A 9,708-nucleotide genomic window follows, 5' to 3' on the forward strand; every position below is an offset into this window, starting at 1 on the left:
CATTCAGGATGGTTTCTTCAAGTTCCATCCATTTGCCTGCCAATTTCAAGATTCCATTGTTTTTTTCCACAGAGTAGTATTCCATTGTGTAAATGTGCCACATCTTCTTTATCCATTCTTCAGTTGAGGGGCATCTAGGTTTCTTCCAGGTTCTTGCTATTTCTAATAATGCTGCTACAAACATAGTTGAACAGATGTCTTTGTTGCATGGATGTGGATCATTTGGGTATATGCCTAAGAGGGGGATTGCCAGGTCCTGTGGTAGACTGAATCCCATTTTTCTGAGGAACCGCCATACTGATCTCCAAAATGACTGTACAAGTTTGCACTCCCAACAGCAGTGGAGGAATGTTCCTCTTTCTCCACATCCTCTCCAGCATAAGTTGTCATTGGTGTTTCTAATTTTAGTCACTCTGGCAGGAGTAAGATGGTATCTCAGAGTTGTTTTGATTTGCTTTTCCCTGATAGCTAAGGATGTGGAGCACTCTCTTAAGTGTCTTTTAGCCTTTTTGATTTCCTCTATTGAGAATTCTCTATTCAGCCCCTTGCCACATTTTTTAATAGGGTTATTTGGTGTTTTGTTGACTAGTTTCTTGAGTTTTTTGCATATTTTGGAGATCAGCCCTCTGTCAGATCTAGGATTGGTGAAGATCTTTTCCCAGTCTGTGGGCTGCCCTTTGGTTTTTTCAACTGTGTCCTTTGCCTTACAGAAGCTTCTCAGTTTGAGGAAGTCCCATTTATTAATTGTTGATCTCAGTTCCTGTGCTATGGGGTTATGTTCAGGAAGAAGTCTGCTATATCAATTTGTTCAAGGGTAACTCCCACTTTCTCTTCTAAGAGGTTCAGTGTGGCTGGATTTATGTTGAGGTCTTTGATCCATTGAACTTGAATTTTGTGCATGGTTATAGACATGGGTCTATCTGCAGTCTTCTACACACTATTATCCAGTTGTGCCAGCACCATTTGTTGAAGATTCTTTCTTCCTCCTATTGTATACTTTTAGCTATTTTGTCAAAAAGCAGGTGTTTGTAGGTGTGTGGGTTAATATCAGGATTTTCGATTAAATTCCATTGGTCTACCTGTCTATTTTTGTGCCAATACCAGGCTGTTTTCAGAACTATAGCTTTATAGTAGAGTGTGAAGTCGGGGATGGTGATACCTCCTGAAGTTCCTTTATTGTACAGGGTTGTTTTGGATATCTTGCGTCTTTTGTTTTTCCATATAAAGTTGATTATTATCCTTTCAAGGTCAGTGAAGAACTGTGCTGGGATTTTGATGGGAATTTCATTGAATCTGTAGATTGCTTTTGGCAAGATTGCCATTTTTACTATGTTTATCCAAAAGTATAGGAGATCTTTCCATTTTCTGGTATCTTCTTTAATTTCTTTCTTTAAAGACACAAAGTTCTTGCTTTATGGGTCTTTCACTTGCTTGGTAAGTGTTAACCCAAGATACTTTATGTTGTTTGTGGCTATTATAAAGGGTGATGTTTCTCTGATTTCTTTCTCAGCCTCTTTGTTGTCTGAATAAAGTAGGGCTACTGATTTTTTTGAGTTTATCTTGTATCCTGCTAGTTTGCTGAAGGTATTTATCAGCTGTAGGAGTTCCCTGGTAGAGCTGTTTGGGTCGCTTATGTAAACTATCATGTCATCTGCAAATAGTGACAGTTTGACTTCTTCCTTTCCAATTTCTAGCCCCTTGATCTCCTTTTGTTGTCTTATTGCTTTAGCTAGAACTTCAAGTAAAATATTAAAGAGATATGGAGAGAGAGGACAGCCTTGTCTTGTTCCTGATTTTAGAGGAATCACCTTAAGCTTCTCTCCATTCAGTTTGATGTTGGCTGTTGGTTTACTGTATATTGATTTTATTATGTTTAGGTATGTTCCTGTTATCCCAGATCTCTCCAAGACCTTTATCATGAAAGGGTGCTGAATTTTGTCAAAGACTTTCTTAGCATCTAGTGAGATGATCATGTGGTTTTTCTTTTTCAGTTTGTTTATGTGATGGATCACAGTGATAGATTTTCGAATGGTGAACCATCCCTACAACCCAGGGATGAAGCCTACTTGGTCATGGTGGTTGATTTCTCTGATGTATTCTTGGATTCAGTTTGCTAGTATTTTATTTAGTATTTTTTGCATCAATGTTCATGAGGGATATTAGGCTGTAGTTTTCTTTCTTAGTTGTGTCTTTGTGTGGCTTGGGTACCAAGGTAATTGTGGCCTTGTAAAAAGAGTTTGGTAATGAACCTTCTGCTTCTATTGTGTGGAACAACTTAAGGAGTATTGGTATTAGCTCTTCTTTGAATTTCTGGTAGAATTCTGCACTGAAGCCATCTGGCCCTGGGCTTGTTTTGGTTGGGAGGCTTTTGATGACTACTTCTATTTAATTAGGGACTATTGGACTATTTAAGTTGCTTATCTGTTCTTGATTTAATTTTGGTAACTGATAATTATCCAGAAATTTGTCCATTTTCTTTAAATTTTCAAATTTTGTGGAGTACAGGTTTTCAAAGTATTACCAGAAAATTGTCTGGATTTCCTGTGTCCATTGTTATGTCTCCCCTTTCACTTCTGATTTTGTTAATTTGCATGTTCATTCTCTGCTTTTTGGTTAGTTTGGATAAAGGTTTGTCTATCTTGTTGATTTTCTCAAAAAACCAATTCTTTGTTGCATTGATTTTTTTGTATTGTTTTTCTGGTTTCTACTTTATTGATTTCAGCCCTCAAATTGATTATTTCCTGGTGTTTACTCCTCCAGGGTGAGTTTGCTTCTTTTTGTTCTAAGGCTTTCAGTTGTGCTGTTAATTTTCTAATGTGACTATCTTCCTTTTTCTTCATATGGGCACTTAGTGCAATGAACTTCCCTTGTAGCACTGCTTTCAAGGTGTCCCATAAATTTGGATATGTAGTGTCCACATTCTTGTTGAATTCTAGGAAGTCTTTAATTTCTTTCTTTATTTCTTCTTTGACCCAGGTATGGTGCAATTGTGTACTGTTCAGTTTCCATGAGTTTTTACGGTTTCTGTGATATGTGTGTTGAATTCCAACTTTAAAGCATGGTGGTCTGATAAGATACAGGGGACTTTTCCAATTTTTTTTTTTTTTTTTTTTTTTTGTATCTGTTAAGGTTTGTTATGTTGCCTAGTATGTGGTCGATTTTACAGAGGTTCCATGTGTTTGGATGGAATGTTCTATAGATGTCTGTTAAACCCAATTGATACATAAGTTCTGTTAGTTCTTTTGTTTCTTTTTAAGTTTCTGTCTGGTGGTCCTGTCTAGTGGTGAGAGTGGGGTGTTGAAGTCTCCCACTATAAATGTGTGGGGTTTTATGTGAGGTTTGAGTTTTAGTAGTGTTTCTTTTACAAATGTGGGTGTCTTTGTATTTGGGGCATAGATAGATGTTCAGAATTGAGACTTTGTGCCGATGGATTTCTCCTGTGATGAATACGAAATGACCTTCTTCATCTCTTTTGATTGATTTTGGTTTGAAGTCTAACTTGTTACATGTTAGGATAGCCACACCTGCTTGCTTCTTGGGTCCATTTGATTGGAAGATCTTTTCCCAACCCTTTACCCTGAGGTAATCTCTGTCTTTGAAGCTTAGATGTGTTTCTAGTATGCAGCAGAAGGGTGGATTCTTTCTTTGTGTTCATTCTGTTAGCCTATGTCTTTTTATTGGCGAGTTAAGATCATTACTATTGAGGGAAAGTAAGGACCATTGATTGTTAATTCTTGTTTGTTTTAGATGTGTTGTTGTTGGTGGTATTGTGAATATATTTGCCCTGCTTTATCCTTTGAGTTTGGGTTGCCTATGTCTTTGCGAGTGTAGTTAACTTCCTTGGGTTGGAGTTTTCCTTCCAGAACTTTCTGTAGGGCTGGATTTGTAGATACCTATTGTGAAAATCTGGCTTTGTCATTAAATATCTTGTTTTCTCCGTCTATAGTGATTGAGAGTTTTGCAGGGTATAGTAGCCTGGGCTGGCATGTGTGGACTCTTAGTACTTATAGACATCTATCCAGGACCTTCTGGCATTGAGGGTATCCATGGAGAAGTCAGGTGTAATTTTGATAGGTCTGCCTTTATATGTTACCTGGCCTTTTCCCGTTGCAGCCTTTTAATATTCTAACTTTATTTTGTATGTTAGGTGTTATGAGTATTATATGTCGAGGGGATCTTTTTTCTTTGGTCCAGTCTATTTGGTGTTCAGTATGCTCCCTGTACTTTCATGGGCATGTCCTTCTTCAGATTGGGAAAGTTTTCTTCAATGATTTTATTGAATATGTTTTCTGAACCTTTGAGCTGGGCTTCTTCACCTTCTTCTATGCCTATTATTCTTAAGTTTGGCCTTTTCAGATATCCAACATTTCCTGGATGTTTTGTGTTAAGGATTCATTGGAATTAAGGTTTTCTTTGGTCGATGAATCTATTTCATCTAGTTTATCTTCAATGTCTGAGTATCCCTATTCAGTCTCTTTTAGTCTGTTGGTTATGCTTGCATCTATAGTTCTCTTGATCATTTGCCCAGTTTTTCTCTTCCAATATTTCCTCAGTTTGTGTTTTCTTTATTGTCTCTATTTCACTTTTCAAGTCTTGAACTGTTTGAGTTGTTTCCTTCATCTGTTTGATTGTTTTTTTCTTGGCATTCCTTACTTTCTTGAAGAGACTTGTTTATTTCTTCCAATTTTTTGTTTGTTTTTTCTTCCATTTCTGATGGGAGATGTCATTCTGTATGTTTCTCATACTGGTTAATAAATAAAGCACTGTTGGCCAATAGGAAAGCAAGATAGGAGGGACTAGGAGACAAGGAGGAAAGAGGAAGTAGTAAGGGGAGCCAAGATGGAGAGTCTGGAAAGAGCAGTACGCGGCAGCCGGCTCCGGGTAAGAAGACGTGGAAATGCATAGATTAACACAAATGGGTTAATACTTAAGACAGAGCTAGCTGATAAGAAAGTAGTAACTGGCCAACAGTATAATATCAAATACAGAGTCTCTGTGTGTTAATTGGGGCTGGCATGGCGGCAGGACAAGACCAGCGGCGGTGGACGGAAAAACCATACGCCTTACACATTTCTTTAAAAGATTTTCTCATATCATCTTGGAGTACCTCTATCATTTTTATGAAGTTATTTTTTTTAAGTTATTCTCTTCTGCTTCCTCTGCTTTGGTGTGTTCAGGTCTAGTTGGTGTAGAGTCCCTAGATTCTGGTGGTGTCATGCTTGTCTTTCTATTGTTAGGTGTTTTCTTGTATTGCTGTCTTCCCATCACTTCTTCCAGTGGGTGCAGGAGAAGTCTCTCTCTACCCTACTCTCCCAGTGAGCATAGGTGGGTCAGGAGCTCTGTAGGTGGTCCAAGCTTTGTAGGAGGTCTTTCCTCAGGCAGGGGCATTTGGCAGAGGCCCAGCAATGGGGGGGTCAAAGATCAAGCAGGCAGGGACTCAGGGTGGCCCCGTGTAGATAGGCAGGTCTAGTGTGCTCAGAGCAGATTCAGCAAGTTTCTAGGAGGTGGAAGGGTTATTGGGCCGGCCCTCTGGCCCAGTGCTCAACCAGAGCAGTGGGGCAGTGGGTTCAGTAGAGCATAGGGTGCGGGAAGGGCAGGGTTGTGGATCCCATTACTAGGAGTATTCTTGCTGGGCACAGGATATAGGGGGGAGCGAGATTCAGGGCTAACCCATGGAGTTCCCAGGGAAGGGTGTGGGTGGGAGATTCAACCTGAACTGGTCCCAGTCTCACCTCAGGCAGAGGCCTGGAGATAGGGGTCCTTAATGACTATTTTTAAGATGATGCTCTTTAGACTCAGCCAGGAAACAAACTGACAGAATACCAGTGCATTTGCCCTTGCTCAAGCCTTTGAGGGATTATGTACATTAGGTTCAGCGATTTGTGAAGACCTATCTTAACTGTGGACAGTGCCATTCCCTAGCCTGGGGTTCTAGAAAGAATTAGAAAAAGAGAGAAAGCTCTCTGCTTCCTGATTATGATTATGTTGAGACCAGCCACCTCAAGTTCCAGCTGCTGTGACTTCCCTGCCAGGATAGACTGTATCCTTGAACTGGGAACCAGAATGAAGCTTTTCTCCCTTAAATTACTTTTGTGAGAGTATTTTATTAAAGTAACAGGTAAAATAACTAACACAGCATTCCACTCCTGGGTATCAAAAGCCTCAATCTCCCAATGCAAATTATACTCATGGCCCAAACAGTTCCAGACCAAAAGGTCAAGAACAAAATCCATGACACTTGAGGCACTGTTGCCATTCCACATTTACTCCGAGATGCTTCTCTATGAGCCCCTGTAAAAACAGAAATTACTGATATTTATCCAATGTAGAGTAGCACACTCTAAAAGAGAGTAATGGGACATAGAAAAGAGGCGTGGGACTGATGTTGAACCAAAATCCAGCAAAGTAAATGTTAATTCCTGGCACTTCATGCCAATATAGAATCACACAGGGGAAGGCAAGTCTTCTACTAGCTCAAGAAGTAGCCATCAGAACATGGCTACCTCTGGGCATTTGGATGGCTGAGCATGAAGAAATGAGTCCTGGAGGAGGCAGGGTGTCCCAGTGCTATCTTCCTACAAAAGAATCTTCCAAATGGTTGTATCTTTGAGCCTGTGATGAGTAGAGTTCAACAAATTCCTACTGCCTTGTGAAAAGTGGGTGACTTTAGCACAGCTAATCTCTTTGGGAAGCACACTTTATTTGCCCTGACTATAAGTTTCCATAATCCTTCTGCTCTACTTTTTGGTTCTATTTTTTTGCCATCAGTCTGGACAAAGGCAGTCAGCAGCAACCATACCACAGCCTGAATAGCAATGTCTTGAATAGCCTCCTACAAAAATCTCAAGACATGGGCAAATGTAAGTTAAACTGATACCAACGTAATAAAAGTGCCCTCTAGTCCATGTCCCAGTGTCCTTCATTTCATTTCAAACTGGGCCAGATATATTCATAGTAGCTTCACTTCTTGGGACCAGTCCTTCCCCCTAACCATCCCCCCCACCAGAACTGTAACAAATACCTGAGGGAAACAGTTTAAAGTAGGAAAGATTCATTTTGGTATGTGGTTTCAGAAATTTCAGCTCATGGTCAGTTGATTCCATTGTTTCTGGACTTGTGTTGAGGTTGCACACAGTGGCAGAAGGGCATGGCAGAACCAGTTGAATATCATGGAAGAATAGGGTAGGACAAAGCTACCGACTTCGTGACAGCCAGAGGACAAAGAAAAAAGGTATGCCCTTCAAAACACATGTTCCCAAATAAATATCTCTAAACAGCTTCCTTTTCCTAATCATCCATGCTGTCTGAACAGGTATAAAAAGCATGTATAATCCAACCGCCTCTTAATAGCGCCATCAGCTGGGAATCAAACCTTCTAAACATGAGCCTTTTGGGTGAACATCTCTTGCCCAAACCATAACAACCAAACATTTCTAGGCATGTCTGTTTCTTTAATTGTGTGTACTTAAATGTTCTGTACTGACAGTGGAAATGGCTGATCCTAAGGCTTTCATTTGGAAGGATTTCAAATAGACTCTAACTGTTCTAGAAGGGTTTGAATGATCATTTTGTTGGATTCATTCGTTTTACAATAAAGACAACTGAGAATGAGAGCTGCTCCCAGATTTACAGCCATCATGGCAACAGTGGGCTGAAGGCTTTCTCTTGTAGCTTTTTGTGGGTGTTGTAATTGGATGTGGCCTATGTAATAAAGGCCAAATGAAGATAAATAAGTGAGTAGCATCACATCGGCATTACTTCCATCACAAATCTGGAGCATCCTCTACAGGCTCACATTTTGAGTACCTGGTTTTCATTTGCCATTAATGTTTTGGGAGATTGCAAAACCTTTGGGACATGGGATCTTGTTAGTGGTTGTAGGCATGTAGGAGAGGACCTGTAAGGTTATGTCTGTCTCCAGTTATGGCCTAATTCTCTGTTTTTTATCTGCTGCCATGTAAAAGAGCAGCCATGAGCTCATGCTGTCACGCACAAGGGCTGCTCTGCCATTTCTTCCCACTATAATGGACTGACTGTCCCTGGGAAGCTGCGAGTTTAAATCACTCTTCCCTAAGTTACTCCTATAATTAGAGCAGCAACAAGAACAGCAACTAATACACAGAGTCAAGTATGGGTCTATACACACACACATAGGAAGACATACAACTCATCTCAGTAAGCCAGGGAAAGGATTCTTTGCAAATGTGCCATCTCACCCAGAATGTGATGGATGAAGAGGCAACAGGCAATTTTCCAGGCGTGAATACCATGAAAAAGGAAACTGATTTGTTCGAAGCGATTTACTTTAACGTGTCTGGAGTCTAGGGTGGAGAGGGCTGTGGATGGAGAGTGAGCATAAAGTCAGAGTGGTAATGGTGGTCCCATCAAGACAAGCCTTTTGTTCTTATTAAGGTGGTTAGGTTTTAGTTGAGGAGCAAGAAGAAGGTACTACAGGGCTTAAATGGTGGACGGGTTGCTTGGATGAATGCTGTGACTGCAAAGTTGAAAGCCCTTCCAGGGAGCAGCATGTCTGGAGGCTGGGAGGAGTATTCAGAAGTTGTGACATTAAAGTTGGACTGACAGTAGCTCAAGCAGGTCTTAGTGAGACTAGAACCCAAGAGCTGTTTAGGATGAGAGAAGAGGATAGAATTTGAGGCTGATTCAGTTAGCACTGGAAGATAAAATCTTCAGCAAAATGAGCTCTAGCAGGGATTGGAATAGACCAATAACAGACAGACAGGGATGTATGTGCCTGTCAAAGCTCGGCTGTAAGGTCCACTGATAAACTCAGTGATGGTAGTAGGACACTGTGGAAGAAGTTGATTGTGCTTCAAGTCATCTGGTCCTGAGGAGAGGGGAACCTACAAATGTGGATTGAATCCTTCTGGGCATAGAGGCTGGAAGGCAGGAAATGAAACAGTTCCTAGGGATTATAAACATGAACTTTTACCTATCTCAGAAGGCAATGGTGGGGGTATGCAGGGGGACTCCTGTGAGATTTTTATGAGGTGGTGAAGGAAAAGTAAGTTGCTATTTTATCCAAAACATCCTATGTTAGTAAATCCACCTGAATAAAACAAAATGAACAATAAATACATCCTCTCTATTAGTAGAAAGGCCTCCTGTTTACAAATGCATGCTAATGCCCCATGCATTTTTCTATTCAGAGAGAATTGAGTTAATGTGTTTTATTTTTATGATATTGTTTCCTTGGATTACACTCAATGGGATTGTGAACTGTCAGTAGGCAACCACTATGTGTATACACAAGTGTTGTACTGCACACACACACACACACACACACACACACATATAATAGTAAGCTGTAGTGGTCACTTAATGGACACTGGGATTCAAGCATTAAAGTCAAAAGCTGAGAGCTGAACAGCTTTGCATTTGCCTCCCTCTTCTCCCTGTTATCCTGGATCATCCCCCTTCCTCTCGTCCTTTTATATATCCAAGCTCCTCTGATTCATCAGCCCCTCTTCCCTCCTTGCCTCCTACAGAAGCTGCTAAAATTATTTTCTGTTGAATAACGACACGGTTTCTCTACCAGCTCCAAGCTTGATTCCATTGAACACAGGCTCAGAGTTAAGTCTTCATTCTGGAGGGGCTTTTGAACTTCCTTTTGTGCATTGAGAAGGAAGCATCTTGTGCATTCTGTGATATAGAAAACAAAACAAAACAAAATTAAAAAAAAAGAGCTTT

The sequence above is a fragment of the Phodopus roborovskii genome, unplaced genomic scaffold (assembly GCF_943737965.1).
Source record: "Phodopus roborovskii unplaced genomic scaffold, PHOROB, whole genome shotgun sequence".
Taxonomy (NCBI): Eukaryota; Metazoa; Chordata; class Mammalia; order Rodentia; family Cricetidae; genus Phodopus; species Phodopus roborovskii.